Source organism: Eleutherodactylus coqui, unplaced genomic scaffold, assembly GCF_035609145.1.
Source record: "Eleutherodactylus coqui strain aEleCoq1 unplaced genomic scaffold, aEleCoq1.hap1 HAP1_SCAFFOLD_417, whole genome shotgun sequence".
Taxonomy (NCBI): Eukaryota; Metazoa; Chordata; class Amphibia; order Anura; family Eleutherodactylidae; genus Eleutherodactylus; species Eleutherodactylus coqui.
The window spans coordinates 60,849-83,804 of NW_027101877.1; the positions used below are offsets into that span (position 1 = coordinate 60,849).

The window sequence follows — 22,956 nt, forward strand, 5'->3', positions numbered from 1 at the left end:
GTGAGTAGGTTTCTTTCCTTTTCGGAGGTGCGTTCACACTGCAGAAAGCCCATAGGAAAGGAGGAGGAGCTGTCAACTGGCATTCTAAGCTGAATGTGCCTGCTCTCGTCAGATCGCGGCCGCCAGCCAGCTTGAGGCCTGGCAAGTACCAGTATGGGTGACCGGCTGGGAATCCCAGGTCCCGTTGACTTTTAAGGCCGTGAGTAGGTTTCTTTCCTTTTCGGAAGTGCGTTCGCACTGCAGAAAGCCCATAGGAAAGGAGGAGGAGCTGTCAACGGGCATTCTAAGCTGAATGTGCCTGCTCTCGTCAGATCGCGGCCGCCAGCCAGCTTGAGGCCTGGCAAGTACCAGTATGGGTGACCGGCTGGGAATCCCAGGTCCCGTTGACTTTTAAGGCCGTGAGTAGGTTTCTTTCCTTTTTGGAGGTGCGTTCGCACTGCAGAAAGCCCATAGGAAAGGAGGAGGAGCTGTCAACGGGCATTCTAAGCTGAATGTGCCTGCTCTCGTCAGATCGCGGCCGCCAGCCAGCTTGAGGCCTGGCAAGTACCAGTATGGGTGACCGGCTGGGAATCCCAGGTCCCGTTGACTTTTAAGGCCGTGAGTAGGTTTCTTTCCGTTTCGGAGGTGCGTTCGCACTGCAGAAAGCCCATAGGAAAGGAGGAGGAGCTGTCAACGGGCATTCTAAGCTGAATGTGCCTGCTCTCGTCAGATCGCGGCCACCAGCCAGCTTGAGGCCTGGCAAGTACCAGTATGGGTGACCGGCTGGGAATCCCAGGTCCCGTTGACTTTTAAGGCCGTGAGTAGGTTCCTTTCCTTTTCGGAGGTGCGTTCGCACTGCAGAAAGCCCATAGGAAAGGAGGAGGAGCTGTCAACGGGCATTCTAAGCTGAATGTGCCTGCTCTCGTCAGATCGCGGCCGCCAGCCAGCTTGAGGCCTGGCAAGTACCAGTATGGGTGACCGCCTGGGAATCCCAGGTCCTGTTGACTTTTAAGGCCGTGAGTAGGTTGCTTTCCTTTTCGGAGGTGCGTTCGCACTGCAGAAAGCCCATAGGAAAGGAGGAGGAGCTGTCAACGGGCATTCTAAGCTGAATGTGCCTGCTCTCGTCAGATCGCGGCCGCCAGCCAGCTTGAGGCCTGGCCAGTACCTGTATGGGTGACCGGCTGGGAATCCCAGGTCCCGTTGACTTTTAAGGCCGTGAGTAGGTTTCTTTCCTTTTTGGAGGTGCGTTCGCACTGCAGAAAGCCCATAGGAAAGGAGGAGGAGCTGTCAACGGGCATTCTAAGCTGAATGTGCCTGCTCTCGTCAGATCGCGGCCGCCAGCCAGCTTGAGGCCTGGCAAGTACCAGTATGGGTGACCGGCTGGGAATCCCAGGTCCCGTTGACTTTTAAGGCCGTGAGTAGGTTTCTTTCCTTTTCGGAGGTGCGTTCGCACTGCAGAAAGCCCATAGGAAAGGAGGAGGAGCTGTCAACGGGAATTCTAAGCTGAATGTGCCTGCTCTCGTCAGATCGCGGCCGTCAGCCAGCTTGAGGCCTGGCAAGTACCAGTATGGGTGACCGGCTGGGAATCCCAGGTCCCGTTGACTTTTAAGGCCGTGAGTAGGTTTCTTTCCTTTTCGGAGGTGCGTTCGCACTGCAGAAAGCCCGTAGGAAAGGAGGAGGAGCTGTCAACGGGCATTCTAAGCTGAATGTGCCTGCTCTCGTCAGATCGCGGCCGCCAGCCAGCTTGAGGCCTGGCAAGTACCAGTATGGGTGACCGGCTGGGAATCGCAGGTCCCGTTGACTTTTAAGGCCGTGAGTAGGTTGCTTTCCTTTTCGGAGGTGCGTTCGCACTGCAGAAAGCCCATAGGAAAGGAGGAGGAGCTCTCAACGGGCATTCTAAGCTGAATGTGCCTGCTCTCGTCAGATTGCGGCCGCCAGCCAGCTTGAGGCCTGGCAAGTACCAGTATGGGTGACCGGCTGGGAATCCCATGTCCCGTTGAATTTTAAGGCCGTGAGTAGGTTGCTTTCCTTTTCGGAGGTGCGTTCGCACTGCAGAAAGCCCATAGGAAAGGAGGAGGAGCTGTCAACAGGCATTCTAAGCTGAATGTGCCTGCTCTCGTCAGATCGCGGCCGCCAGCCAGCTTGAGGCCTGGCAAGTACCAGTATGGGTGACCGGCTGGGAATCCCAGGTCCCGTTGACTTTTAAGGCCGTGAGTAGGTTTCTTTCCTTTTCGGAGGTGCGTTCACACTGCAGAAAGCCCATAGGAAAGGAGGAGGAGCTGTCAACTGGCATTCTAAGCTGAATGTGCCTGCTCTCGTCAGATCGCGGCCGCCAGCCAGCTTGAGGCCTGGCAAGTACCAGTATGGGTGACCGGCTGGGAATCCCAGGTCCCGTTGACTTTTAAGGCCGTGAGTAGGTTTCTTTCCTTTTCGGAAGTGCGTTCGCACTGCAGAAAGCCCATAGGAAAGGAGGAGGGGCTGTCAACGGGCATTCTAAGCTGAATGTGCCTGCTCTCGTCAGATCGTGGCCGCCAGCCAGCTTGAGGCCTGGCAAGTACCAGTATGGGTGACCGGCTGGGAATCCCAGGTCCCGTTGACTTTTAAGGCCGTGAGTAGGTTTCTTTCCTTTTTGGAGGTGCGTTCGCACTGCAGAAAGCCCATAGGAAAGGAGGAGGAGCTGTCAACGGGCATTCTAAGCTGAATGTGCCTGCTCTCGTCAGATCGCGGCCGCCAGCCAGCTTGAGGCCTGGCAAGTACCAGTATGGGTGACCGGCTGGGAATCCCAGGTCCCGTTGACTTTTAAGGCCGTGAGTAGGTTTCTTTCCGTTTCGGAGGTGCGTTCGCACTGCAGAAAGCCCATAGGAAAGGAGGAGGAGCTGTCAACGGGCATTCTAAGCTGAATGTGCCTGCTCTCGTCAGATCGCGGCCGCCAGCCAGCTTGAGGCCTGGCAAGTACCAGTATGGGTGACCGGCTGGGAATCCCAGGTCCCGTTGACTTTTAAGGCCGTGAGTAGGTTCCTTTCCTTTTCGGAGGTGCGTTCGCACTGCAGAAAGCCCATAGGAAAGGAGGCGGAGCTGTCAACGGGCATTCTAAGCTGAATGTGCCTGCTCTCGTCAGATCGCGGCCGCCAGCCAGCTTGAGGCCTGGCAAGTACCAGTATGGGTGACCGGCTGGGAATCCCAGGTCCTGTTGACTTTTAAGGCCGTGAGTAGGTTTCTTTCCTTTTCGAGGGTGCGTTCGCACTGCAGAAAGCCCATAGGAAAGGAGGAGGCGCTGTCAACGGGCATTCTAAGCTGAATGTGCCTGCTCTCGTCAGACCGCGGCCGCCAGCCAGCTTGAGGCCTGGCAAGTACCAGTATGGGTGACCGGCTGGGAATCCCAGGTCCCGTTGACTTTTAAGGCCGTGAGTAGGTTTCTTTCCTTTTCGGAGGTGCGTTCGCACTGCAGAAAGCCCATAGGAAAGGAGGAGGAGCTGTCAACGGGCATTCTAGGCTGAATGTGCCTGCTCTCGTCAGATCGCGGCCGCCAGCCAGCTTGAGGCCTGGCAAGTACCAGTATGGGTGACCGGCTGGGAATCCCAGGTCCCGTTGACTTTTAAGGCCGTGAGTAGGTTTCTTTCCTTTTCGGAGGTGCGTTCGCACTGCAGAAAGCCCATAGGAAAGGAGGAGGAGCTGTCAACGGGCATTCTAAGCTGAATGTGCCTGCTCTCGTCAGATCGCGGCCGCCAGCCAGCTTGAGGCCTGGCAAGTACCAGTATGGGTGACCGGCTGGGAATCCCAGGTCCCGTTGACTTTTAAGGCCGTGAGTAGGTTTATTTCCGTTTCGGAGGTGCGTTCGCACTGCAGAAAGCCCATAGGAAAGGAGGAGGAGCTGTCAACGGGCATTCTAAGCTGAATGTGCCTGCTCTCGTCAGATCGCGGCCGCCAGCCAGCTTGAGGCCTGGCAAGTACCAGTATGGGTGACCGGCTGGGAATCCCAGGTCCCGTTGACTTTTAAGGCCGTGAGTAGGTTTCTTTCCTTTTCGGAGGTGCGTTCGCACTGCAGAAAGCCCATAGGAAAGGAGGAGGAGCTGTCAACGGGCATTCTAAGCTGAATGTGCCTGCTCTCGTCAGATCGCGGCCGCCAGCCAGCTTGAGGCCTGGCAAGTACCAGTATGGGTGACCGGCTGGGAATCCCAGGTCCCGTTGACTTTTAAGGCCGTGAGTAGGTTTCTTTCCGTTTCGGAGGTGCGTTCGCACTGCAGAAAGCCCATAGGAAAGGAGGAGGAGCTGTCAACGGGCATTCTAAGCTGAATGTGCCTGCTCTCGTCAGATCGCGGCCGCCAGCCAGCTTGAGGCCTGGCAAGTACCAGTATGGGTGACCGGCTGGGAATCCCAGGTCCCGTTGACTTTTAAGGCCGTGAGTAGGTTTCTTTCCGTTTCGGAGGTGCGTTCGCACTGCAGAAAGCCCATAGGAAAGGAGGAGGAGCTGTCAACGGGCATTCTAAGCTGAATGTGCCTGCTCTCGTCAGATCGCGGCCGCCAGCCAGCTTGAGGCCTGGCAAGTACCAGTATGGGTGACCGGCTGGGAATCCCAGGTCCCGTTGACTTTTAAGGCCGTGAGTAGGTTTCTTTCCTTTTCGGAGGTGCGTTCGCACTGCAGAAAGCCCATAGGAAAGGAGGAGGAGCTGTCAACGGGCATTCTAAGCTGAATGTGCCTGCTCTCGTCAGATCGCGGCCGCCAGGCAGCTTGAGGCCTGGCAAGTACCAGTATGGGTGACCGGCTGGGAATCCCAGGTCCCATTGACTTTTAAGGCCGTGAGTAGGTTCCTTTCCGTTTCGGAGGTGCGTTCGCACTGCAGAAAGCCCATAGCAAAGGAGGAGGAGCTGTCAACGGGCATTCTAATCTGAATGTGCCTGCTCTCGTCAGATCGCAGCCGCCAGCCAGCTTGAGGCCTGGCAAGTACCAGTATGGGTGACCGGCTGGGAATCCCAGGTCCCGTTGACTTTTAAGGCCGTGAGTAGGTTTCTTTCCTTTTCGGAGGTGCGTTCGCACTGCAGAAAGCCCATAGGAAAGGAGGAGGAGCTGTCAACGGGCATTCTAAGCTGAATGTGCCTGCTCTCGTCAGATCGCGGCCGCCAGCCAGCTTGAGGCCTGGCAAGTACCAGTATGGGTGACCGGCTGGGAATCCCAGGTCCCGTTGACTTTTAAGGCCGTGAGTAGGTTTCTTTCCTTTTCGGAGGTGCGTTCGCACTGCAGAAAGCCCATAGGAAAGGAGGAGGAGCTGTCAACGGGCATTCTAAGCTGAATGTGCCTGCTCTCGTCAGATCGCGGCCGCCAGCCAGCTTGAGGCCTGGCAAGTACCAGTATGGGTGACCGGCTGGGAATCCCAGGTCCCGTTGACTTTTAAGGCCGTGAGTAGGTTTCTTTCCTTTTCGGAGGTGCGTTCGCACTGAAGAAAGCCCATAGGAAAGGAGGAGGAGCTGTCAACGGGCATTCTAAGCTGAATGTGCCTGCTCTCGTCAGACCGCGGCCGCCAGCCAGCTTGAGGCCTGGCAAGTACCAGTATGGGTGACCGGCTGGGAATCCCAGGTCCCGTTGACTTTTAAGGCCGTGAGTAGGTTTCTTTCCTTTTCGGAGGTGTGTTCGCACTGCAGAAAGCCCATAGGAAAGGAGGAGGAGCTGTCAACGGGCATTCTAGGCTGAATGTGCCTGCTCTCGTCAGATCGCGGCCGCCAGCCAGCTTGAGGCCTGGCAAGTACCAGTATGGGTGACCGGCTGGGAATCCCAGGTCCTGTTGACTTTTAAGGCCGTGAGTAGGTTTCTTTCCTTTTCGGAGGTGCGTTCGCACTGCAGAAAGCCCATAGGAAAGGAGGAGGAGCTGTCAACGGGCATTCTAAGCTGAATGTGCCTGCTCTCGTCAGATCGCGGCCGCCAGCCAGCTTGAGGCCTGGCAAGTACCAGTATGGGTGACCGGCTGGGAATCCCAGGTCCCGTTGACTTTTAAGGCCGTGAGTAGGTTTCTTTCCGTTTCGGAGGTGCGTTCGCACTGCAGAAAGCCCATAGGAAAGGAGGAGGAGCTGTCAACGGGCATTCTAAGCTGAATGTGCCTGCTCTCGTCAGATCGCGGCCGCCAGCCAGCTTGAGGCCTGGCAAGTACCAGTATGGGTGACCGGCTGGGAATCCCAGGTCCCGTTGACTTTTAAGGCCGTGAGTAGGTTTCTTTCCTTTTCGGAGGTGCGTTCGCACTGCAGAAAGCCCATAGGAAAGGAGGAGGAGCTGTCAACGGGCATTCTAAGCTGAATGTGCCTGCTCTCGTCAGATTGCGGCCGCCAGCCAGCTTCAGGCCTGGCAAGTACCAGTATGGGTGACCGGCTGGGAATCCCAGGTCCCGTTGACTTTTAAGGCCGTGAGTAGGTTTCTTTCCGTTTCGGAGGTGCGTTCGCACTGCAGAAAGCCCATAGGAAAGGAGGAGGAGCTGTCAACGGGCATTCTAAGCTGAATGTGCCTGCTCTCGTCAGATCGCGGCCGCCAGCCAGCTTGAGGCCTGGCAAGTACCAGTACGGGTGACCGGCTGGGAATCCCAGGTCCCGTTGACTTTTAAGGCCGTGAGTAGGTTTCTTTCCTTTTCGGAGGTGCGTTCGCACTGCAGAAAGCCCATAGGAAAGGAGGAGGAGCTGTCAACGGGCATTCTAAGCTGAATGTGCCTGCTCTCGTCAGATCGCGGCCGCCAGCCACCTTGAGGCCTGGCAAGTACCAGTATGGGTGACCGGCTGGGAATCCCAGGTCCCATTGACTTTTAAGGCCGTGAGTAGGTTTCTTTCCTTTTCGGAGGTGCGTTCGCACTGCAGAAAGCCCATAGGAAAGGAGGAGGAGCTGTCAACGGGCATTCTAAGCTGAATGTGCCTGCTCTCGTCAGATCGCGGCCGCCAGCCAGCTTGAGGCCTGGCAAGTACCAGTATGGGTGACCGGCTGGGAATCCCAGGTCCCGTTGACTTTTAAGGCCGTGAGTAGGTTTCTTTCCGTTTCGGAGGTGCGTTCGCACTGCAGAAAGCCCATAGGAAAGGAGGAGGAGCTGTCAACGGGCATTCTAAGCTGAATGTGCCTGCTCTCGTCAGATCGCGGCCGCCAGCCAGCTTGAGGCCTGGCAAGTACCAGTATGGGTGACCGGCTGGGAATCCCAGGTCCCGTTGACTTTTAAGGCCGTGAGTAGGTTTCTTTCCTTTTCGGAGGTGCGTTCGCACTGCAGAAAGCCCATAGGAAAGGAGGAGGAGCTGTCAACGGGGCATTCTAAGCTGAATGTGCCTGCTCTCGTCAGATCGCGGCCGCCAGCCAGCTTGAGGCCTGGCAAGTACCAGTATGGGTGACCGGCTGGGAATCCCAGGTCCCGTTGACTTTTAAGGCCGTGAGTAGGTTTCTTTCCGTTTCGGAGGTGCGTTCGCACTGCAGAAAGCCCATAGGAAAGGAGGAGGAGCTGTCAACGGGCTTTCTAAGCTGAATGTGCCTGCTCTCGTCAGATCGCGGCCGCCAGCCAGCTTGAGGCCTGGCAAGTACCAGTATGGGTGACCGGCTGGGAATCCCAGGTCCCGTTGACTTTTAAGGCCGTGAGTAGGTTTCTTTCCTTTTTGGAGGTGCGTTCGCACTGCAGAAAGCCCATAGGAAAGGAGGAGGAGCTGTCAAAGGGCATTCTAAGCTGAATGTGCCTGCTCTCGTCAGATCGCGGCCGCCAGCCAGCTTGAGGCCTGGCAAGTACCAGTATGGGTGACCGGCTGGGAATCCCAGGTCCCGTTGACTTTTAAGGCCGTGAGTAGGTTTCTTTCCTTTTCGGAGGTGCGTTCGCACTGCAGAAAGCCCATAGGAAAGGAGGAGAAGCTGTCAACGGGCATTCTAAGCTGAATGTGCCTGCTCTCGTCAGATCGCGGCCGCCAGCCAGCTTGAGGCCTGGCAAGTACCAGTATGGGTGACCGGCTGGGAATCCCAGGTCCCGTTGACTTTTAAGGCCGTGAGTAGGTTGCTTTCCTTTTCGGAGGTGCGTTCGCACTGCAGAAAGCCCATAGGAAAGGAGGAGGAGCTGTCAACGGGCATTCTAAGCTGAATGTGCCTGCTCTCGTCAGATCGCGGCCGCCAGCCAGCTTGAGGCCTGGCAAGTACCAGTATGGGTGACCGGCTGGGAATCCCAGGTCCCGTTGACTTTTAAGGCCGTGAGTAGGTTTCTTTCCGTTTCGGAGGTGCGTTCGCACTGCAGAAAGCCCATAGGAAAGGAGGAGGAGCTGTCAACGGGCATTCTAAGCTGAATGTGCCTGCTCTCGTCAGATCGCGGCCGCCAGCCAGCTTGAGGCCTGGCAAGTACCAGTATGGGTGACCGGCTGGGAATCCCAGGTCCCGTTGACTTTTAAGGCCGTGAGTAGGTTCCTTTCCTTTTCGGAGGTGCGTTCGCACTGCAGAAAGCCCATAGGAAAGGAGGCGGAGCTGTCAACGGGCATTCTAAGCTGAATGTGCCTGCTCTCGTCAGATCGCGGCCGCCAGCCAGCTTGAGGCCTGGCAAGTACCAGTATGGGTGACCGGCTGGGAATCCCAGGTCCCGTTGACTTTTAAGGCCGTGAGTAGGTTTCTTTCCTTTTCGGAGGTGCGTTCGCACTGCAGAAAGCCCATAGGAAAGGAGGAGAAGCTGTCAACGGGCATTCTAAGCTGAATGTGCCTGCTCTCGTCAGATCGCGGCCGCCAGCCAGCTTGAGGCCTGGCAAGTACCAGTATGGGTGACCGGCTGGGAATCCCAGGTCCCGTTGACTTTTAAGGCCGTGAGTAGGTTTCTTTCCTTTTTTCGAGGTGCGTTCGCACTGCAGAAAGCCCATAGGAAAGGAGGAGGAGCTGTCAACGGGCATTCTAATCTGAATGTGCCTGCTCTCGTCAGATCGCAGCTGCCAGCCAGCTTGAGGCCTGGCAAGTACCAGTATGGGTGACCGGCTGGGAATCCCAGGTCCCGTTGACTTTTAAGGCCGTGAGTAGGTTTCTTTCCTTTTCGGAGGTGCGTTCGCACTGCAGAAAGCCCATAGGAAAGGAGGAGGAGCTGTCAACGGGCATTCTAAGCTGAATGTGCCTGCTCTCGTCAGATCGCGGCCGCCAGCCAGCTTGAGGCCTGGCAAGTACCAGTATGGGTGACCGGCTGGGAATCCCAGGTCCCGTTGACTTTTAAGGCCGTGAGTAGGTTTCTTTCCTTTTCGGAGGTGCGTTCGCACTGCAGAAAGCCCATAGGAAAGGAGGAGGAGCTGTCAACGGGCATTCTAAGCTGAATGTGCCTGCTCTCGTCAGATCGCGGCCGCCAGCCAGCTTGAGGCCTGGCAAGTACCAGTATGGGTGACCGGCTGGGAATCCCAGGTCCCGTTGACTTTTAAGGCCGTGAGTAGGTTTCTTTCCTTTTCGGAGGTGCGTTCGCACTGCAGAAAGCCCATAGGAAAGGAGGAGGAGCTGTCAACGGGCATTCTAAGCTGAATGTGCCTGCTCTCGTCAGACCGCGGCCGCCAGCCAGCTTGAGGCCTGGCAAGTACCAGTATGGGTGACCGGCTGGGAATCCCAGGTCCCGTTGACTTTTAAGGCCGTGAGTAGGTTTCTTTCCTTTTCGGAGGTGCGTTCGCACTGCAGAAAGCCCATAGGAAAGGAGGAGGAGCTGTCAACGGGCATTCTAAGCTGAATGTGCCTGCTCTCGTCAGATCGCGGCCGCCAGCCAGCTTGAGGCCTGGCAAGTACCAGTATGGGTGACCGGCTGGGAATCCCAGGTCCCGTTGACTTTTAAGGCCGTGAGTAGGTTTCTTTCCTTTTCGGAGGTGCGTTCGCACTGCAGAAAGCCCATAGGAAAGGAGGAGGAGCTGTCAACGGGCATTCTAAGCTGAATGTGCCTGCTCTCGTCAGATCGCGGCCGCCAGCCAGCTTGAGGCCTGGCAAGTACCAGTATGGGTGACCGGCTGGGAATCCCAGGTCCCGTTGACTTTTAAGGCCGTGAGTAGGTTTCTTTCCGTTTCGGAGGTGCGTTCGCACTGCAGAAAGCCCATAGGAAAGGAGGAGGAGCTGTCAACGGGCATTCTAAGCTGAATGTGCCTGCTCTCGTCAGATCGCGGCCGCCAGCCAGCTTGAGGCCTGGCAAGTACCAGTATGGGTGACCGGCTGGGAATCCCAGGTCCCGTTGACTTTTAAGGCCGTGAGTAGGTTTCTTTCCTTTTCGGAGGTGCGTTCGCACTGCAGAAAGCCCATAGGAAAGGAGGAGGAGCTGTCAACGGGCATTCTAAGCTGAATGTGCCTGCTCTCGTCAGATCGCGGCCGCCAGGCAGCTTGAGGCCTGGCAAGTAGAAGTATGGGTGACCGGCTGGGAATCCCAGGTCCCGTTGACTTTTAAGGCCGTGAGTAGGTTCCTTTCCGTTTCGGAGGTGCGTTCGCACTGCAGAAAGCCCATAGCAAAGGAGGAGGAGCTGTCAACGGGCATTCTAATCTGAATGTGCCTGCTCTCGTCAGATCGCAGCCGCCAGCCAGCTTGAGGCCTGGCAAGTACCAGTATGGGTGACCGGCTGGGAATCCCAGGTCCCGTTGACTTTTAAGGCCGTGAGTAGGTTTCTTTCCTTTTCGGAGGTGCGTTCGCACTGCAGAAAGCCCATAGGAAAGGAGGAGGAGCTGTCAACGGGCATTCTAAGCTGAATGTGCCTGCTCTCGTCAGATCGCGGCCGCCAGCCAGCTTGAGGCCTGGCAAGTACCAGTATGGGTGACCGGCTGGGAATCCCAGGTCCCGTTGACTTTTAAGGCCGTGAGTAGGTTTCTTTCCTTTTCGGAGGTGCGTTCGCACTGCAGAAAGCCCATAGGAAAGGAGGAGGAGCTGTCAACGGGCATTCTAAGCTGAATGTGCCTGCTCTCGTCAGATCGCGGCCGCCAGCCAGCTTGAGGCCTGGCAAGTACCAGTATGGGTGACCGGCTGGGAATCCCAGGTCCCGTTGACTTTTAAGGCCGTGAGTAGGTTTCTTTCCTTTTCGGAGGTGCGTTCGCACTGCAGAAAGCCCATAGGAAAGGAGGAGGAGCTGTCAACGGGCATTCTAAGCTGAATGTGCCTGCTCTCGTCAGACCGCGGCCGCCAGCCAGCTTGAGGCCTGGCAAGTACCAGTATGGGTGACCGGCTGGGAATCCCAGGTCCCGTTGACTTTTAAGGCCGTGAGTAGGTTTCTTTCCTTTTCGGAGGTGAGTTCGCACTGCAGAAAGCCCATAGGAAAGGAGGAGGAGCTGTCAACGGGCATTCTAGGCTGAATGTGCCTGCTCTCGTCAGATCGCGGCCGCCAGCCAGCTTGAGGCCTGGCAAGTACCAGTATGGGTGACCGGCTGGGAATCCCAGGTCCTGTTGACTTTTAAGGCCGTGAGTAGGTTTCTTTCCTTTTCGGAGGTGCGTTCGCACTGCAGAAAGCCCATAGGAAAGGAGGAGGAGCTGTCAACGGGCATTCTAAGCTGAATGTGCCTGCTCTCGTCAGATCGCGGCCGCCAGCCAGCTTGAGGCCTGGCAAGTACCAGTATGGGTGACCGGCTGGGAATCCCAGGTCCCGTTGACTTTTAAGGCCGTGAGTAGGTTTCTTTCCGTTTCGGAGGTGCGTTCGCACTGCAGAAAGCCCATAGGAAAGGAGGAGGAGCTGTCAACGGGCATTCTAAGCTGAATGTGCCTGCTCTCGTCAGATCGCGGCCGCCAGCCAGCTTGAGGCCTGGCAAGTACCAGTATGGGTGACCGGCTGGGAATCCCAGGTCCCGTTGACTTTTAAGGCCGTGAGTAGGTTTCTTTCCTTTTCGGAGGTGCGTTCGCACTGCAGAAAGCCCATAGGAAAGGAGGAGAAGCTGTCAACGGGGCATTCTAAGCTGAATGTGCCTGCTCTCGTCAGATCGCGGCCGCCAGCCAGCTTGAGGCCTGGCAAGTACCAGTATGGGTGACCGGCTGGGAATCCCAGGTCCCGTTGACTTTTAAGGCCGTGAGTAGGTTTCTTTCCGTTTCGGAGGTGCGTTCGCACTGCAGAAAGCCCATAGGAAAGGAGGAGGAGCTGTCAACGGGCATTCTAAGCTGAATGTGCCTGCTCTCGTCAGATCGCGGCCGCCAGCCAGCTTGAGGCCTGGCAAGTACCAGTATGGGTGACCGGCTGGGAATCCCAGGTCCCGTTGACTTTTAAGGCCGTGAGTAGGTTTCTTTCCTTTTTGGAGGTGCGTTCGCACTGCAGAAAGCCCATAGGAAAGGAGGAGGAGCTGTCAAAGGGCATTCTAAGCTGAATGTGCCTGCTCTCGTCAGATCGCGGCCGCCAGCCAGCTTGAGGCCTGGCAAGTACCAGTATGGGTGACCGGCTGGGAATCCCAGGTCCCGTTGACTTTTAAGGCCGTGAGTAGGTTTCTTTCCTTTTCGGAGGTGCGTTCGCACTGCAGAAAGCCCATAGGAAAGGAGGAGAAGCTGTCAACGGGCATTCTAAGCTGAATGTGCCTGCTCTCGTCAGATCGCGGCCGCCAGCCAGCTTGAGGCCTGGCAAGTACCAGTATGGGTGAACGGCTGGGAATCCCAGGTCCCGTTGACTTTTAAGGCCATGAGTAGGTTTCTTTCCTTTTCGGAGGTGCGTTCGCACTGCAGAAAGCCCATAGGAAAGGAGGAGGAGCTGTCAACGGGCATTCTAATCTGAATGTGCCTGCTCTCGTCAGATCGCAGCTGCCAGCCAGCTTGAGGCCTGGCAAGTACCAGTATGGGTGACCGGCTGGGAATCCCAGGTCCCGTTGACTTTTAAGGCCGTGAGTAGGTTTCTTTCCTTTTCGGAGGTGCGTTCGCACTGCAGAAAGCCCATAGGAAAGGAGGAGGAGCTGTCAACGGGCATTCTAAGCTGAATGTGCCTGCTCTCGTCAGATCGCGGCCGCCAGCCAGCTTGAGGCCTGGCAAGTACCAGTATGGGTGACCGGCTGGGAATCCCAGGTCCCGTTGACTTTTAAGGCCGTGAGTAGGTTTCTTTCCTTTTCGGAGGTGCGTTCGCACTGCAGAAAGCCCATAGGAAAGGAGGAGGAGCTGTCAACGGGCATTCTAAGCTGAATGTGCCTGCTCTTGTCAGATCGCGGCCGCCAGCCAGCTTGAGGCCTGGCAAGTACCAGTATGGGTGACCGGCTGGGAATCCCAGGTCCCGTTGACTTTTAAGGCCGTGAGTAGGTTTCTTTCCGTTTCGGAGGTGCGTTCGCACTGCAGAAAGCCCATAGGGAAGGAGGAGGAGCTGTCAACGGGCATTCTAAGCTGAATGTGCCTGCTCTCGTCAGATCGCGGCCGCCAGCCAGCTTGAGGCCTGGCAAGTACCAGTATGGGTGACCGGCTGGGAATCCCAGGTCCCGTTGACTTTTAAGGCCGTGAGTAGGTTTCTTTCCTTTTCGGAGGTGCGTTCGCACTGCAGAAAGCCCATAGGAAAGGAGGAGGAGCTGTCAACGGGCATTCTAAGCTGAATGTGCCTGCTCTCGTCAGATCGCGGCCGCCAGGCAGCTTGAGGCCTGGCAAGTAGAAGTATGGGTGACCGGCTGGGAATCCCAGGTCCCGTTGACTTTTAAGGCCGTGAGTAGGTTCCTTTCCGTTTCGGAGGTGCGTTCGCACTGCAGAAAGCCCATAGCAAAGGAGGAGGAGCTGTCAACGGGCATTCTAATCTGAATGTGCCTGCTCTCGTCAGATCGCAGCCGCCAGCCAGCTTGAGGCCTGGCAAGTACCAGTATGGGTGACCGGCTGGGAATCCCAGGTCCCGTTGACTTTTAAGGCCGTGAGTAGGTTTCTTTCCTTTTCGGAGGTGCGTTCGCACTGCAGAAAGCCCATAGGAAAGGAGGAGGAGCTGTCAACGGGCATTCTAAGCTGAATGTGCCTGCTCTCGTCAGATCGCGGCCGCCAGCCAGCTTGAGGCCTGGCAAGTACCAGTATGGGTGACCGGCTGGGAATCCCAGGTCCCGTTGACTTTTAAGGCCGTGAGTAGGTTTCTTTCCTTTTCGGAGGTGCGTTCGCACTGCAGAAAGCCCATAGGAAAGGAGGAGGAGCTGTCAACGGGCATTCTAAGCTGAATGTGCCTGCTCTCGTCAGATCGCGGCCGCCAGCCAGCTTGAGGCCTGGCAAGTACCAGTATGGGTGACCGGCTGGGAATCCCAGGTCCCGTTGACTTTTAAGGCCGTGAGTAGGTTTCTTTCCTTTTCGGAGGTGCGTTCGCACTGCAGAAAGCCCATAGGAAAGGAGGAGGAGCTGTCAACGGGCATTCTAAGCTGAATGTGCCTGCTCTCGTCAGACCGCGGCCGCCAGCCAGCTTGAGGCCTGGCAAGTACCAGTATGGGTGACCGGCTGGGAATCCCAGGTCCCGTTGACTTTTAAGGCCGTGAGTAGGTTTCTTTCCTTTTCGGAGGTGAGTTCGCACTGCAGAAAGCCCATAGGAAAGGAGGAGGAGCTGTCAACGGGCATTCTAGGCTGAATGTGCCTGCTCTCGTCAGATCGCGGCCGCCAGCCAGCTTGAGGCCTGGCAAGTACCAGTATGGGTGACCGGCTGGGAATCCCAGGTCCTGTTGACTTTTAAGGCCGTGAGTAGGTTTCTTTCCTTTTCGGAGGTGCGTTCGCACTGCAGAAAGCCCATAGGAAAGGAGGAGGAGCTGTCAACGGGCATTCTAAGCTGAATGTGCTTGCTCTCGTCAGATCGCGGCCGCCAGCCAGCTTGAGGCCTGGCAAGTACCAGTATGGGTGACCGGCTGGGAATCCCAGGTCCCGTTGACTTTTAAGGCCGTGAGTAGGTTTCTTTCCGTTTCGGAGGTGCGTTCGCACTGCAGAAAGCCCATAGGAAAGGAGGAGGAGCTGTCAACGGGCATTCTAAGCTGAATGTGCCTGCTCTCGTCAGATCGCGGCCGCCAGCCAGCTTGAGGCCTGGCAAGTACCAGTATGGGTGACCGGCTGGGAATCCCAGGTCCCGTTGACTTTTAAGGCCGTGAGTAGGTTTCTTTCCTTTTCGGAGGTGCGTTCGCACTGCAGAAAGCCCATAGGAAAGGAGGAGAAGCTGTCAACGGGGCATTCTAAGCTGAATGTGCCTGCTCTCGTCAGATCGCGGCCGCCAGCCAGCTTGAGGCCTGGCAAGTACCAGTATGGGTGACCGGCTGGGAATCCCAGGTCCCGTTGACTTTTAAGGCCGTGAGTAGGTTTCTTTCCGTTTCGGAGGTGCGTTCGCACTGCAGAAAGCCCATAGGAAAGGAGGAGGAGCTGTCAACGGGCATTCTAAGCTGAATGTGCCTGCTCTCGTCAGATCGCGGCCGCCAGCCAGCTTGAGGCCTGGCAAGTACCAGTATGGGTGACCGGCTGGGAATCCCAGGTCCCGTTGACTTTTAAGGCCGTGAGTAGGTTTCTTTCCTTTTCGGAGGTGCGTTCGCACTGCAGAAAGCCCATAGGAAAGGAGGAGGAGCTGTCAACGGGCATTCTAAGCTGAATGTGCCTGCTCTCGTCAGATCGCGGCCGCCAGGCAGCTTGAGGCCTGGCAAGTAGAAGTATGGGTGACCGGCTGGGAATCCCAGGTCCCGTTGACTTTTAAGGCCGTGAGTAGGTTCCTTTCCGTTTCGGAGGTGCGTTCGCACTGCAGAAAGCCCATAGCAAAGGAGGAGGAGCTGTCAACGGGCATTCTAATCTGAATGTGCCTGCTCTCGTCAGATCGCAGCCGCCAGCCAGCTTGAGGCCTGGCAAGTACCAGTATGGGTGACCGGCTGGGAATCCCAGGTCCCGTTGACTTTTAAGGCCGTGAGTAGGTTTCTTTCCTTTTCGGAGGTGCGTTCGCACTGCAGAAAGCCCATAGGAAAGGAGGAGGAGCTGTCAACGGGCATTCTAAGCTGAATGTGCCTGCTCTCGTCAGATCGCGGCCGCCAGCCAGCTTGAGGCCTGGCAAGTACCAGTATGGGTGACCGGCTGGGAATCCCAGGTCCCGTTGACTTTTAAGGCCGTGAGTAGGTTTCTTTCCGTTTCGGAGGTGCGTTCGCACTGCAGAAAGCCCATAGGAAAGGAGGAGGAGCTGTCAACGGGCATTCTAAGCTGAATGTGCCTGCTCTCGTCAGATCGCGGCCGCCAGCCAGCTTGAGGCCTGGCAAGTACCAGTATGGGTGACCGGCTGGGAATCCCAGGTCCCGTTGACTTTTAAGGCCGTGAGTAGGTTTCTTTCCTTTTCGGAGGTGCGTTCGCACTGCAGAAAGCCCATAGGAAAGGAGGAGAAGCTGTCAACGGGGCATTCTAAGCTGAATGTGCCTGCTCTCGTCAGATCGCGGCCGCCAGCCAGCTTGAGGCCTGGCAAGTACCAGTATGGGTGACCGGCTGGGAATCCCAGGTCCCGTTGACTTTTAAGGCCGTGAGTAGGTTTCTTTCCGTTTCGGAGGTGCGTTCGCACTGCAGAAAGCCCATAGGAAAGGAGGAGGAGCTGTCAACGGGCATTCTAAGCTGAATGTGCCTGCTCTCGTCAGATCGCGGCCGCCAGCCAGCTTGAGGCCTGGCAAGTACCAGTATGGGTGACCGGCTGGGAATCCCAGGTCCCGTTGACTTTTAAGGCCGTGAGTAGGTTTCTTTCCTTTTCGGAGGTGCGTTCGCACTGCAGAAAGCCCATAGGAAAGGAGGAGGAGCTGTCAACGGGCATTCTAAGCTGAATGTGCCTGCTCTCGTCAGATCGCGGCCGCCAGGCAGCTTGAGGCCTGGCAAGTAGAAGTATGGGTGACCGGCTGGGAATCCCAGGTCCCGTTGACTTTTAAGGCCGTGAGTAGGTTCCTTTCCGTTTCGGAGGTGCGTTCGCACTGCAGAAAGCCCATAGCAAAGGAGGAGGAGCTGTCAACGGGCATTCTAATCTGAATGTGCCTGCTCTCGTCAGATCGCAGCCGCCAGCCAGCTTGAGGCCTGGCAAGTACCAGTATGGGTGACCGGCTGGGAATCCCAGGTCCCGTTGACTTTTAAGGCCGTGAGTAGGTTTCTTTCCTTTTCGGAGGTGCGTTCGCACTGCAGAAAGCCCATAGGAAAGGAGGAGGAGCTGTCAACGGGCATTCTAAGCTGAATGTGCCTGCTCTCGTCAGATCGCGGCCGCCAGCCAGCTTGAGGCCTGGCAAGTACCAGTATGGGTGACCGGCTGGGAATCCCAGGTCCCGTTGACTTTTAAGGCCGTGAGTAGGTTTCTTTCCTTTTCGGAGGTGCGTTCGCACTGCAGAAAGCCCATAGCAAAGGAGGAGGAGCTGTCAACGGGCATTCTAATCTGAATGTGCCTGCTCTCGTCAGATCGCAGCCGCCAGCCAGCTTGAGGCCTGGCAAGTACCAGTATGGGTGACCGGCTGGGAATCCCAGGTCCCGTTGACTTTTAAGGCCGTGAGTAGGTTTCTTTCCTTTTCGGAGGTGCGTTCGCACTGCAGAAAGCCCATAGGAAAGGAGGAGGAGCTGTCAACGGGCATTCTAAGCTGAATGTGCCTGCTCTCGTCAGATCGCGGCCGCCAGCCAGCTTGAGGCCTGGCAAGTACCAGTATGGGTGACCGGCTGGGAATCCCAGGTCCCGTTGACTTTTAAGGCCGTGAGTAGGTTTCTTTCCTTTTCGGAGGTGCGTTCGCACTGCAGAAAGCCCATAGGAAAGGAGGAGGAGCTGTCAACGGGCATTCTAAGCTGAATGTGCCTGCTCTCGTCAGATCGCGGCCGCCAGCCAGCTTGAGGCCTGGCAAGTACCAGTATGGGTGACCGGCTGGGAATCCCAGGTCCCGTTGACTTTTAAGGCCGTGAGTAGGTTTCTTTCCTTTTCGGAGGTGCGTTCGCACTGCAGAAAGCCCATAGGAAAGGAGGAGGAGCTGTCAACGGGCATTCTAAGCTGAATGTGCCTGCTCTCGTCAGACCGCGGCCGCCAGCCAGCTTGAGGCCTGGCAAGTACCAGTATGGGTGACCGGCTGGGAATCCCAGGTCCCGTTGACTTTTAAGGCCGTGAGTAGGTTTCTTTCCTTTTCGGAGGTGCGTTCGCACTGCAGAAAGCCCATAGGAAAGGAGGAGGAGCTGTCAACGGGCATTCTAAGCTGAATGTGCCTGCTCTCGTCAGATCGCGGCCGCCAGCCAGCTTGAGGCCTGGCAAGTACCAGTATGGGTGACCGGCTGGGAATCCCAGGTCCCGTTGACTTTTAAGGCCGTGAGTAGGTTTCTTTCCTTTTCGGAGGTGCGTTCGCACTGCAGAAAGCCCATAGGAAAGGAGGAGGAGCTGTCAACGGGCGTTCTAAGCTGAATGTGCCTGCTCTCGTCAGATCGCGGCCGCCAGCCAGCTTGAGGCCTGGCAAGTACCAGTATGGGTGACCGGCTGGGAATCCCAGGTCCCGTTGACTTTTAAGGCCGTGAGTAGGTTTCTTTCCTTTTCGGAGGTGCGTTCGCACTGCAGAAAGCCCATAGGAAAGGAGGAGGAGCTGTCAACGGGCATTCTAAGCTGAATGTGCCTGCTCTCGTCAGACCGCGGCCGCCAGCCAGCTTGAGGCCTGGCAAGTACCAGTATGGGTGACCGGCTGGGAATCCCAGGTCCCGTTGACTTTTAAGGCCGTGAGTAGGTTTCTTTCCTTTTCGGAGGTGAGTTCGCACTGCAGAAAGCCCATAGGAAAGGAGGAGGAGCTGTCAACGGGCATTCTAGGCTGAATGTGCCTGCTCTCGTCAGATCGCGGCCGCCAGCCAGCTTGAGGCCTGGCAAGTACCAGTATGGGTGACCGGCTGGGAATCCCAGGTCCTGTTGACTTTTAAGGCCGTGAGTAGGTTTCTTTCCTTTTCGGAGGTGCGTTCGCACTGCAGAAAGCCCATAGGAAAGGAGGAGGAGCTGTCAACGGGCATTCTAAGCTGAATGTGCCTGCTCTCGTCAGATCGCGGCCGCCAGCCAGCTTGAGGCCTGGCAAGTACCAGTATGGGTGACCGGCTGGGAATCCCAGGTCCCGTTGACTTTTAAGGCCGTGAGTAGGTTTCTTTCCGTTTCGGAGGTGCGTTCGCACTGCAGAAAGCCCATAGGAAAGGAGGAGGAGCTGTCAACGGGCATTCTAAGCTGAATGTGCCTGCTCTCGTCAGATCGCGGCCGCCAGCCAGCTTGAGGCCTGGCAAGTACCAGTATGGGTGACCGGCTGGGAATCCCAGGTCCCGTTGACTTTTAAGGCCGTGAGTAGGTTTCTTTCCTTTTCGGAGGTGCGTTCGCACTGCAGAAAGCCCATAGGAAAGGAGGAGGAGCTGTCAACGGGCATTCTAATCTGAATGTGCCTGCTCTCGTCAGATCGCAGCCGCCAGCCAGCTTGAGGCCTGGCAAGTACCAGTATGGGTGACCGGCTGGGAATCCCAGGTCCCGTTGACTTTTAAGGCCGTGAGTAGGTTTCTTTCCTTTTCGGAGGTGCGTTCGCACTGCAGAAAGCCCATAGGAAAGGAGGAGGAGCTGTCAACGGGCATTCTAAGCTGAATGTGCCTGCTCTCGTCAGATCGCGGCCGCCAGCCAGCTTGAGGCCTGGCAAGTACCAGTATGGGTGACCGGCTGGGAATCCCAGGTCCCGTTGACTTTTAAGGCCGTGAGTAGGTTTCTTTCCTTTTCGGAGGTGCGTTCGCACTGCAGAAAGCCCATAGCAAAGGAGGAGGAGCTGTCAACGGGCATTCTAATCTGAATGTGCCTGCTCTCGTCAGATCGCAGCCGCCAGCCAGCTTGAGGCCTGGCAAGTACCAGTATGGGTGACCGGCTGGGAATCCCAGGTCCCGTTGACTTTTAAGGCCGTGAGTAGGTTTCTTTCCTTTTCGGAGGTGCGTTCGCACTGCAGAAAGCCCATAGGAAAGGAGGAGGAGCTGTCAACGGGCATTCTAAGCTGAATGTGCCTGCTCTCGTCAGATCGCGGCCGCCAGCCAGCTTGAGGCCTGGCAAGTACCAGTATGGGTGACCGGCTGGGAATCCCAGGTCCCGTTGACTTTTAAGGCCGTGAGTAGGTTTCTTTCCTTTTCGGAGGTGCGTTCGCACTGCAGAAAGCCCATAGGAAAGGAGGAGGAGCTGTCAACGGGCATTCTAAGCTGAATGTGCCTGCTCTCGTCAGATCGCGGCCGCCAGCCAGCTTGAGGCCTGGCAAGTACCAGTATGGGTGACCGGCTGGGAATCCCAGGTCCCGTTGACTTTTAAGGCCGTGAGTAGGTTTCTTTCCTTTTCGGAGGTGCGTTCGCACTGCAGAAAGCCCATAGGAAAGGAGGAGGAGCTGTCAACGGGCATTCTAAGCTGAATGTGCCTGCTCTCGTCAGACCGCGGCCGCCAGCCAGCTTGAGGCCTGGCAAGTACCAGTATGGGTGACCGGCTGGGAATCCCAGGTCCCGTTGACTTTTAAGGCCGTGAGTAGGTTTCTTTCCTTTTCGGAGGTGCGTTCGCACTGCAGAAAGCCCATAGGAAAGGAGGAGGAGCTGTCAACGGGCATTCTAAGCTGAATGTGCCTGCTCTCGTCAGATCGCGGCCGCCAGCCAGCTTGAGGCCTGGCAAGTACCAGTATGGGTGACCGGCTGGGAATCCCAGGTCCCGTTGACTTTTAAGGCCGTGAGTAGGTTTCTTTCCTTTTCGGAGGTGCGTTCGCACTGCAGAAAGCCCATAGGAAAGGAGGAGGAGCTGTCAACGGGCATTCTAAGCTGAATGTGCCTGCTCTCGTCAGACCGCGGCCGCCAGCCAGCTTGAGGCCTGGCAAGTACCAGTATGGGTGACCGGCTGGGAATCCCAGGTCCCGTTGACTTTTAAGGCCGTGAGTAGGTTTCTTTCCTTTTCGGAGGTGCGTTCGCACTGCAGAAAGCCCATAGGAAAGGAGGAGGAGCTGTCAACGGGCATTCTAAGCTGAATGTGCCTGCTCTCGTCAGATCGCGGCCGCCAGCCAGCTTGAGGCCTGGCAAGTACCAGTATGGGTGACCGGCTGGGAATCCCAGGTCCCGTTGACTTTTAAGGCCGTGAGTAGGTTTCTTTCCTTTTCGGAGGTGCGTTCGCACTGCAGAAAGCCCATAGGAAAGGAGAAGGAGCTGTCAACGGGCGTTCTAAGCTGAATGTGCCTGCTCTCGTCAGATCGCGGCCGCCAGCCAGCTTGAGGCCTGGCAAGTACCAGTATGGGTGACCGGCTGGGAATCCCAGGTCCCGTTGACTTTTAAGGCCGTGAGTAGGTTTCTTTCCTTTTCGGAGGTGCGTTCGCACTGCAGAAAGCCCATAGGAAAGGAGGAGGAGCTGTCAACGGGCATTCTAAGCTGAATGTGCCTGCTCTCGTCAGACCGCGGCCGCCAGCCAGCTTGAGGCCTGGCAAGTACCAGTATGGGTGACCGGCTGGGAATCCCAGGTCCCGTTGACTTTTAAGGCCGTGAGTAGGTTTCTTTCCTTTTCGGAGGTGAGTTCGCACTGCAGAAAGCCCATAGGAAAGGAGGAGGAGCTGTCAACGGGCATTCTAGGCTGAATGTGCCTGCTCTCGTCAGATCGCGGCCGCCAGCCAGCTTGAGGCCTGGCAAGTACCAGTATGGGTGACCGGCTGGGAATCCCAGGTCCTGTTGACTTTTAAGGCCGTGAGTAGGTTTCTTTCCTTTTCGGAGGTGCGTTCGCACTGCAGAAAGCCCATAGGAAAGGAGGAGGAGCTGTCAACGGGCATTCTAAGCTGAATGTGCCTGCTCTCGTCAGATCGCGGCCGCCAGCCAGCTTGAGGCCTGGCAAGTACCAGTATGGGTGACCGGCTGGGAATCCCAGGTCCCGTTGACTTTTAAGGCCGTGAGTAGGTTTCTTTCCGTTTCGGAGGTGCGTTCGCACTGCAGAAAGCCCATAGGAAAGGAGGAGGAGCTGTCAACGGGCATTCTAAGCTGAATGTGCCTGCTCTCGTCAGATCGCGGCCGCCAGCCAGCTTGAGGCCTGGCAAGTACCAGTATGGGTGACCGGCTGGGAATCCCAGGTCCCGTTGACTTTTAAGGCCGTGAGTAGGTTTCTTTCCTTTTCGGAGGTGCGTTCGCACTGCAGAAAGCCCATAGGAAAGGAGGAGGAGCTGTCAACGGGCATTCTAATCTGAATGTGCCTGCTCTCGTCAGATCGCAGCCGCCAGCCAGCTTGAGGCCTGGCAAGTACCAGTATGGGTGACCGGCTGGGAATCCCAGGTCCCGTTGACTTTTAAGGCCGTGAGTAGGTTTCTTTCCTTTTCGGAGGTGCGTTCGCACTGCAGAAAGCCCATAGGAAAGGAGGAGGAGCTGTCAACGGGCATTCTAAGCTGAATGTGCCTGCTCTCGTCAGATCGCGGCCGCCAGCCAGCTTGAGGCCTGGCAAGTACCAGTATGGGTGACCGGCTGGGAATCCCAGGTCCCGTTGACTTTTAAGGCCGTGAGTAGGTTTCTTTCCTTTTCGGAGGTGCGTTCGCACTGCAGAAAGCCCATAGCAAAGGAGGAGGAGCTGTCAACGGGCATTCTAATCTGAATGTGCCTGCTCTCGTCAGATCGCAGCCGCCAGCCAGCTTGAGGCCTGGCAAGTACCAGTATGGGTGACCGGCTGGGAATCCCAGGTCCCGTTGACTTTTAAGGCCGTGAGTAGGTTTCTTTCCTTTTCGGAGGTGCGTTCGCACTGCAGAAAGCCCATAGGAAAGGAGGAGGAGCTGTCAACGGGCATTCTAAGCTGAATGTGCCTGCTCTCGTCAGATCGCGGCCGCCAGCCAGCTTGAGGCCTGGCAAGTACCAGTATGGGTGACCGGCTGGGAATCCCAGGTCCCGTTGACTTTTAAGGCCGTGAGTAGGTTTCTTTCCTTTTCGGAGGTGCGTTCGCACTGCAGAAAGCCCATAGGAAAGGAGGAGGAGCTGTCAACGGGCATTCTAAGCTGAATGTGCCTGCTCTCGTCAGATCGCGGCCGCCAGCCAGCTTGAGGCCTGGCAAGTACCAGTATGGGTGACCGGCTGGGAATCCCAGGTCCCGTTGACTTTTAAGGCCGTGAGTAGGTTTCTTTCCTTTTCGGAGGTGCGTTCGCACTGCAGAAAGCCCATAGGAAAGGAGGAG

At 56.7% G+C, this 22,956-nt stretch overlaps 109 pseudogenes; all 109 read left to right on the plus strand.

Annotated features, from left to right (window-relative positions):
- The first annotated feature begins 71 nt into the window (after positions 1-71).
- On the plus strand, positions 72-190 carry LOC136593090 (5S ribosomal RNA; annotated as a pseudogene).
- An 80-nt stretch (positions 191-270) lies between these two features.
- LOC136592789 (5S ribosomal RNA) lies at positions 271-389 on the plus strand (annotated as a pseudogene).
- Positions 390-469: 80 nt separating this feature from the next.
- Positions 470-588, plus strand: LOC136592791 (5S ribosomal RNA; annotated as a pseudogene).
- Positions 589-668: 80 nt separating this feature from the next.
- On the plus strand, positions 669-787 carry LOC136592864 (5S ribosomal RNA; annotated as a pseudogene).
- Positions 788-867: 80 nt separating this feature from the next.
- Positions 868-986, plus strand: LOC136592657 (5S ribosomal RNA; annotated as a pseudogene).
- Positions 987-1,066: 80 nt separating this feature from the next.
- On the plus strand, positions 1,067-1,185 carry LOC136592915 (5S ribosomal RNA; annotated as a pseudogene).
- Positions 1,186-1,265: 80 nt separating this feature from the next.
- On the plus strand, positions 1,266-1,384 carry LOC136592793 (5S ribosomal RNA; annotated as a pseudogene).
- Positions 1,385-1,464: 80 nt separating this feature from the next.
- Positions 1,465-1,583, plus strand: LOC136592919 (5S ribosomal RNA; annotated as a pseudogene).
- Positions 1,584-1,663: 80 nt separating this feature from the next.
- Positions 1,664-1,782, plus strand: LOC136593012 (5S ribosomal RNA; annotated as a pseudogene).
- A 279-nt stretch (positions 1,783-2,061) lies between these two features.
- LOC136593053 (5S ribosomal RNA) lies at positions 2,062-2,180 on the plus strand (annotated as a pseudogene).
- An 80-nt stretch (positions 2,181-2,260) lies between these two features.
- On the plus strand, positions 2,261-2,379 carry LOC136593091 (5S ribosomal RNA; annotated as a pseudogene).
- Positions 2,380-2,459: 80 nt separating this feature from the next.
- LOC136593007 (5S ribosomal RNA) lies at positions 2,460-2,578 on the plus strand (annotated as a pseudogene).
- An 80-nt stretch (positions 2,579-2,658) lies between these two features.
- Positions 2,659-2,777, plus strand: LOC136592794 (5S ribosomal RNA; annotated as a pseudogene).
- An 80-nt stretch (positions 2,778-2,857) lies between these two features.
- LOC136592795 (5S ribosomal RNA) lies at positions 2,858-2,976 on the plus strand (annotated as a pseudogene).
- Positions 2,977-3,056: 80 nt separating this feature from the next.
- On the plus strand, positions 3,057-3,175 carry LOC136592882 (5S ribosomal RNA; annotated as a pseudogene).
- An 80-nt stretch (positions 3,176-3,255) lies between these two features.
- Positions 3,256-3,374, plus strand: LOC136592893 (5S ribosomal RNA; annotated as a pseudogene).
- Positions 3,375-3,454: 80 nt separating this feature from the next.
- On the plus strand, positions 3,455-3,573 carry LOC136592934 (5S ribosomal RNA; annotated as a pseudogene).
- An 80-nt stretch (positions 3,574-3,653) lies between these two features.
- Positions 3,654-3,772, plus strand: LOC136592796 (5S ribosomal RNA; annotated as a pseudogene).
- An 80-nt stretch (positions 3,773-3,852) lies between these two features.
- Positions 3,853-3,971, plus strand: LOC136592797 (5S ribosomal RNA; annotated as a pseudogene).
- Positions 3,972-4,051: 80 nt separating this feature from the next.
- On the plus strand, positions 4,052-4,170 carry LOC136592798 (5S ribosomal RNA; annotated as a pseudogene).
- Positions 4,171-4,250: 80 nt separating this feature from the next.
- LOC136592799 (5S ribosomal RNA) lies at positions 4,251-4,369 on the plus strand (annotated as a pseudogene).
- An 80-nt stretch (positions 4,370-4,449) lies between these two features.
- LOC136592800 (5S ribosomal RNA) lies at positions 4,450-4,568 on the plus strand (annotated as a pseudogene).
- Positions 4,569-4,648: 80 nt separating this feature from the next.
- On the plus strand, positions 4,649-4,767 carry LOC136592871 (5S ribosomal RNA; annotated as a pseudogene).
- An 80-nt stretch (positions 4,768-4,847) lies between these two features.
- On the plus strand, positions 4,848-4,966 carry LOC136592920 (5S ribosomal RNA; annotated as a pseudogene).
- An 80-nt stretch (positions 4,967-5,046) lies between these two features.
- LOC136592802 (5S ribosomal RNA) lies at positions 5,047-5,165 on the plus strand (annotated as a pseudogene).
- Positions 5,166-5,245: 80 nt separating this feature from the next.
- On the plus strand, positions 5,246-5,364 carry LOC136592803 (5S ribosomal RNA; annotated as a pseudogene).
- Positions 5,365-5,444: 80 nt separating this feature from the next.
- On the plus strand, positions 5,445-5,563 carry LOC136592894 (5S ribosomal RNA; annotated as a pseudogene).
- An 80-nt stretch (positions 5,564-5,643) lies between these two features.
- LOC136592965 (5S ribosomal RNA) lies at positions 5,644-5,762 on the plus strand (annotated as a pseudogene).
- An 80-nt stretch (positions 5,763-5,842) lies between these two features.
- LOC136592805 (5S ribosomal RNA) lies at positions 5,843-5,961 on the plus strand (annotated as a pseudogene).
- Positions 5,962-6,041: 80 nt separating this feature from the next.
- On the plus strand, positions 6,042-6,160 carry LOC136592806 (5S ribosomal RNA; annotated as a pseudogene).
- An 80-nt stretch (positions 6,161-6,240) lies between these two features.
- LOC136592976 (5S ribosomal RNA) lies at positions 6,241-6,359 on the plus strand (annotated as a pseudogene).
- Positions 6,360-6,439: 80 nt separating this feature from the next.
- On the plus strand, positions 6,440-6,558 carry LOC136593002 (5S ribosomal RNA; annotated as a pseudogene).
- Positions 6,559-6,837: 279 nt separating this feature from the next.
- Positions 6,838-6,956, plus strand: LOC136592807 (5S ribosomal RNA; annotated as a pseudogene).
- An 80-nt stretch (positions 6,957-7,036) lies between these two features.
- LOC136592808 (5S ribosomal RNA) lies at positions 7,037-7,155 on the plus strand (annotated as a pseudogene).
- Positions 7,156-7,435: 280 nt separating this feature from the next.
- Positions 7,436-7,554, plus strand: LOC136592984 (5S ribosomal RNA; annotated as a pseudogene).
- An 80-nt stretch (positions 7,555-7,634) lies between these two features.
- On the plus strand, positions 7,635-7,753 carry LOC136593092 (5S ribosomal RNA; annotated as a pseudogene).
- An 80-nt stretch (positions 7,754-7,833) lies between these two features.
- On the plus strand, positions 7,834-7,952 carry LOC136592809 (5S ribosomal RNA; annotated as a pseudogene).
- Positions 7,953-8,032: 80 nt separating this feature from the next.
- On the plus strand, positions 8,033-8,151 carry LOC136592810 (5S ribosomal RNA; annotated as a pseudogene).
- Positions 8,152-8,231: 80 nt separating this feature from the next.
- Positions 8,232-8,350, plus strand: LOC136592811 (5S ribosomal RNA; annotated as a pseudogene).
- Positions 8,351-8,430: 80 nt separating this feature from the next.
- LOC136592813 (5S ribosomal RNA) lies at positions 8,431-8,549 on the plus strand (annotated as a pseudogene).
- Positions 8,550-8,629: 80 nt separating this feature from the next.
- LOC136592814 (5S ribosomal RNA) lies at positions 8,630-8,748 on the plus strand (annotated as a pseudogene).
- An 81-nt stretch (positions 8,749-8,829) lies between these two features.
- Positions 8,830-8,948, plus strand: LOC136592943 (5S ribosomal RNA; annotated as a pseudogene).
- Positions 8,949-9,028: 80 nt separating this feature from the next.
- Positions 9,029-9,147, plus strand: LOC136592815 (5S ribosomal RNA; annotated as a pseudogene).
- Positions 9,148-9,227: 80 nt separating this feature from the next.
- Positions 9,228-9,346, plus strand: LOC136592817 (5S ribosomal RNA; annotated as a pseudogene).
- An 80-nt stretch (positions 9,347-9,426) lies between these two features.
- On the plus strand, positions 9,427-9,545 carry LOC136592896 (5S ribosomal RNA; annotated as a pseudogene).
- An 80-nt stretch (positions 9,546-9,625) lies between these two features.
- Positions 9,626-9,744, plus strand: LOC136592818 (5S ribosomal RNA; annotated as a pseudogene).
- An 80-nt stretch (positions 9,745-9,824) lies between these two features.
- LOC136592819 (5S ribosomal RNA) lies at positions 9,825-9,943 on the plus strand (annotated as a pseudogene).
- Positions 9,944-10,023: 80 nt separating this feature from the next.
- On the plus strand, positions 10,024-10,142 carry LOC136592820 (5S ribosomal RNA; annotated as a pseudogene).
- Positions 10,143-10,222: 80 nt separating this feature from the next.
- On the plus strand, positions 10,223-10,341 carry LOC136592996 (5S ribosomal RNA; annotated as a pseudogene).
- An 80-nt stretch (positions 10,342-10,421) lies between these two features.
- LOC136592921 (5S ribosomal RNA) lies at positions 10,422-10,540 on the plus strand (annotated as a pseudogene).
- An 80-nt stretch (positions 10,541-10,620) lies between these two features.
- Positions 10,621-10,739, plus strand: LOC136592821 (5S ribosomal RNA; annotated as a pseudogene).
- Positions 10,740-10,819: 80 nt separating this feature from the next.
- Positions 10,820-10,938, plus strand: LOC136592822 (5S ribosomal RNA; annotated as a pseudogene).
- Positions 10,939-11,018: 80 nt separating this feature from the next.
- LOC136592897 (5S ribosomal RNA) lies at positions 11,019-11,137 on the plus strand (annotated as a pseudogene).
- An 80-nt stretch (positions 11,138-11,217) lies between these two features.
- Positions 11,218-11,336, plus strand: LOC136592967 (5S ribosomal RNA; annotated as a pseudogene).
- Positions 11,337-11,416: 80 nt separating this feature from the next.
- LOC136592824 (5S ribosomal RNA) lies at positions 11,417-11,535 on the plus strand (annotated as a pseudogene).
- Positions 11,536-11,615: 80 nt separating this feature from the next.
- On the plus strand, positions 11,616-11,734 carry LOC136592825 (5S ribosomal RNA; annotated as a pseudogene).
- Positions 11,735-12,014: 280 nt separating this feature from the next.
- On the plus strand, positions 12,015-12,133 carry LOC136592826 (5S ribosomal RNA; annotated as a pseudogene).
- An 80-nt stretch (positions 12,134-12,213) lies between these two features.
- LOC136593093 (5S ribosomal RNA) lies at positions 12,214-12,332 on the plus strand (annotated as a pseudogene).
- Positions 12,333-12,412: 80 nt separating this feature from the next.
- LOC136593101 (5S ribosomal RNA) lies at positions 12,413-12,531 on the plus strand (annotated as a pseudogene).
- An 80-nt stretch (positions 12,532-12,611) lies between these two features.
- LOC136592945 (5S ribosomal RNA) lies at positions 12,612-12,730 on the plus strand (annotated as a pseudogene).
- Positions 12,731-12,810: 80 nt separating this feature from the next.
- On the plus strand, positions 12,811-12,929 carry LOC136592827 (5S ribosomal RNA; annotated as a pseudogene).
- Positions 12,930-13,009: 80 nt separating this feature from the next.
- LOC136593039 (5S ribosomal RNA) lies at positions 13,010-13,128 on the plus strand (annotated as a pseudogene).
- An 80-nt stretch (positions 13,129-13,208) lies between these two features.
- LOC136592829 (5S ribosomal RNA) lies at positions 13,209-13,327 on the plus strand (annotated as a pseudogene).
- An 80-nt stretch (positions 13,328-13,407) lies between these two features.
- LOC136592997 (5S ribosomal RNA) lies at positions 13,408-13,526 on the plus strand (annotated as a pseudogene).
- Positions 13,527-13,606: 80 nt separating this feature from the next.
- LOC136592923 (5S ribosomal RNA) lies at positions 13,607-13,725 on the plus strand (annotated as a pseudogene).
- An 80-nt stretch (positions 13,726-13,805) lies between these two features.
- LOC136592830 (5S ribosomal RNA) lies at positions 13,806-13,924 on the plus strand (annotated as a pseudogene).
- Positions 13,925-14,004: 80 nt separating this feature from the next.
- Positions 14,005-14,123, plus strand: LOC136592831 (5S ribosomal RNA; annotated as a pseudogene).
- Positions 14,124-14,203: 80 nt separating this feature from the next.
- LOC136592898 (5S ribosomal RNA) lies at positions 14,204-14,322 on the plus strand (annotated as a pseudogene).
- Positions 14,323-14,402: 80 nt separating this feature from the next.
- Positions 14,403-14,521, plus strand: LOC136592968 (5S ribosomal RNA; annotated as a pseudogene).
- An 80-nt stretch (positions 14,522-14,601) lies between these two features.
- On the plus strand, positions 14,602-14,720 carry LOC136592953 (5S ribosomal RNA; annotated as a pseudogene).
- An 80-nt stretch (positions 14,721-14,800) lies between these two features.
- Positions 14,801-14,919, plus strand: LOC136592832 (5S ribosomal RNA; annotated as a pseudogene).
- A 280-nt stretch (positions 14,920-15,199) lies between these two features.
- On the plus strand, positions 15,200-15,318 carry LOC136592833 (5S ribosomal RNA; annotated as a pseudogene).
- An 80-nt stretch (positions 15,319-15,398) lies between these two features.
- On the plus strand, positions 15,399-15,517 carry LOC136593000 (5S ribosomal RNA; annotated as a pseudogene).
- Positions 15,518-15,597: 80 nt separating this feature from the next.
- On the plus strand, positions 15,598-15,716 carry LOC136592924 (5S ribosomal RNA; annotated as a pseudogene).
- Positions 15,717-15,796: 80 nt separating this feature from the next.
- Positions 15,797-15,915, plus strand: LOC136592835 (5S ribosomal RNA; annotated as a pseudogene).
- Positions 15,916-15,995: 80 nt separating this feature from the next.
- LOC136592836 (5S ribosomal RNA) lies at positions 15,996-16,114 on the plus strand (annotated as a pseudogene).
- Positions 16,115-16,394: 280 nt separating this feature from the next.
- On the plus strand, positions 16,395-16,513 carry LOC136592837 (5S ribosomal RNA; annotated as a pseudogene).
- An 80-nt stretch (positions 16,514-16,593) lies between these two features.
- LOC136593001 (5S ribosomal RNA) lies at positions 16,594-16,712 on the plus strand (annotated as a pseudogene).
- Positions 16,713-16,792: 80 nt separating this feature from the next.
- LOC136592925 (5S ribosomal RNA) lies at positions 16,793-16,911 on the plus strand (annotated as a pseudogene).
- Positions 16,912-16,991: 80 nt separating this feature from the next.
- LOC136592838 (5S ribosomal RNA) lies at positions 16,992-17,110 on the plus strand (annotated as a pseudogene).
- An 80-nt stretch (positions 17,111-17,190) lies between these two features.
- On the plus strand, positions 17,191-17,309 carry LOC136592927 (5S ribosomal RNA; annotated as a pseudogene).
- An 80-nt stretch (positions 17,310-17,389) lies between these two features.
- Positions 17,390-17,508, plus strand: LOC136592839 (5S ribosomal RNA; annotated as a pseudogene).
- An 80-nt stretch (positions 17,509-17,588) lies between these two features.
- LOC136592841 (5S ribosomal RNA) lies at positions 17,589-17,707 on the plus strand (annotated as a pseudogene).
- An 80-nt stretch (positions 17,708-17,787) lies between these two features.
- LOC136592899 (5S ribosomal RNA) lies at positions 17,788-17,906 on the plus strand (annotated as a pseudogene).
- Positions 17,907-17,986: 80 nt separating this feature from the next.
- LOC136592842 (5S ribosomal RNA) lies at positions 17,987-18,105 on the plus strand (annotated as a pseudogene).
- An 80-nt stretch (positions 18,106-18,185) lies between these two features.
- LOC136592985 (5S ribosomal RNA) lies at positions 18,186-18,304 on the plus strand (annotated as a pseudogene).
- Positions 18,305-18,384: 80 nt separating this feature from the next.
- On the plus strand, positions 18,385-18,503 carry LOC136592901 (5S ribosomal RNA; annotated as a pseudogene).
- An 80-nt stretch (positions 18,504-18,583) lies between these two features.
- On the plus strand, positions 18,584-18,702 carry LOC136592969 (5S ribosomal RNA; annotated as a pseudogene).
- Positions 18,703-18,782: 80 nt separating this feature from the next.
- Positions 18,783-18,901, plus strand: LOC136592843 (5S ribosomal RNA; annotated as a pseudogene).
- An 80-nt stretch (positions 18,902-18,981) lies between these two features.
- On the plus strand, positions 18,982-19,100 carry LOC136592844 (5S ribosomal RNA; annotated as a pseudogene).
- An 80-nt stretch (positions 19,101-19,180) lies between these two features.
- On the plus strand, positions 19,181-19,299 carry LOC136592928 (5S ribosomal RNA; annotated as a pseudogene).
- An 80-nt stretch (positions 19,300-19,379) lies between these two features.
- Positions 19,380-19,498, plus strand: LOC136592846 (5S ribosomal RNA; annotated as a pseudogene).
- Positions 19,499-19,578: 80 nt separating this feature from the next.
- LOC136592929 (5S ribosomal RNA) lies at positions 19,579-19,697 on the plus strand (annotated as a pseudogene).
- An 80-nt stretch (positions 19,698-19,777) lies between these two features.
- Positions 19,778-19,896, plus strand: LOC136592847 (5S ribosomal RNA; annotated as a pseudogene).
- Positions 19,897-19,976: 80 nt separating this feature from the next.
- On the plus strand, positions 19,977-20,095 carry LOC136592848 (5S ribosomal RNA; annotated as a pseudogene).
- An 80-nt stretch (positions 20,096-20,175) lies between these two features.
- Positions 20,176-20,294, plus strand: LOC136592903 (5S ribosomal RNA; annotated as a pseudogene).
- An 80-nt stretch (positions 20,295-20,374) lies between these two features.
- On the plus strand, positions 20,375-20,493 carry LOC136592849 (5S ribosomal RNA; annotated as a pseudogene).
- Positions 20,494-20,573: 80 nt separating this feature from the next.
- On the plus strand, positions 20,574-20,692 carry LOC136592904 (5S ribosomal RNA; annotated as a pseudogene).
- An 80-nt stretch (positions 20,693-20,772) lies between these two features.
- LOC136592850 (5S ribosomal RNA) lies at positions 20,773-20,891 on the plus strand (annotated as a pseudogene).
- Positions 20,892-20,971: 80 nt separating this feature from the next.
- Positions 20,972-21,090, plus strand: LOC136592987 (5S ribosomal RNA; annotated as a pseudogene).
- Positions 21,091-21,170: 80 nt separating this feature from the next.
- Positions 21,171-21,289, plus strand: LOC136592905 (5S ribosomal RNA; annotated as a pseudogene).
- Positions 21,290-21,369: 80 nt separating this feature from the next.
- LOC136592970 (5S ribosomal RNA) lies at positions 21,370-21,488 on the plus strand (annotated as a pseudogene).
- An 80-nt stretch (positions 21,489-21,568) lies between these two features.
- LOC136592851 (5S ribosomal RNA) lies at positions 21,569-21,687 on the plus strand (annotated as a pseudogene).
- An 80-nt stretch (positions 21,688-21,767) lies between these two features.
- On the plus strand, positions 21,768-21,886 carry LOC136592853 (5S ribosomal RNA; annotated as a pseudogene).
- An 80-nt stretch (positions 21,887-21,966) lies between these two features.
- On the plus strand, positions 21,967-22,085 carry LOC136592930 (5S ribosomal RNA; annotated as a pseudogene).
- Positions 22,086-22,165: 80 nt separating this feature from the next.
- Positions 22,166-22,284, plus strand: LOC136592854 (5S ribosomal RNA; annotated as a pseudogene).
- An 80-nt stretch (positions 22,285-22,364) lies between these two features.
- On the plus strand, positions 22,365-22,483 carry LOC136592931 (5S ribosomal RNA; annotated as a pseudogene).
- An 80-nt stretch (positions 22,484-22,563) lies between these two features.
- Positions 22,564-22,682, plus strand: LOC136592855 (5S ribosomal RNA; annotated as a pseudogene).
- An 80-nt stretch (positions 22,683-22,762) lies between these two features.
- LOC136592857 (5S ribosomal RNA) lies at positions 22,763-22,881 on the plus strand (annotated as a pseudogene).
- Positions 22,882-22,956: the final 75 nt, after the last annotated feature.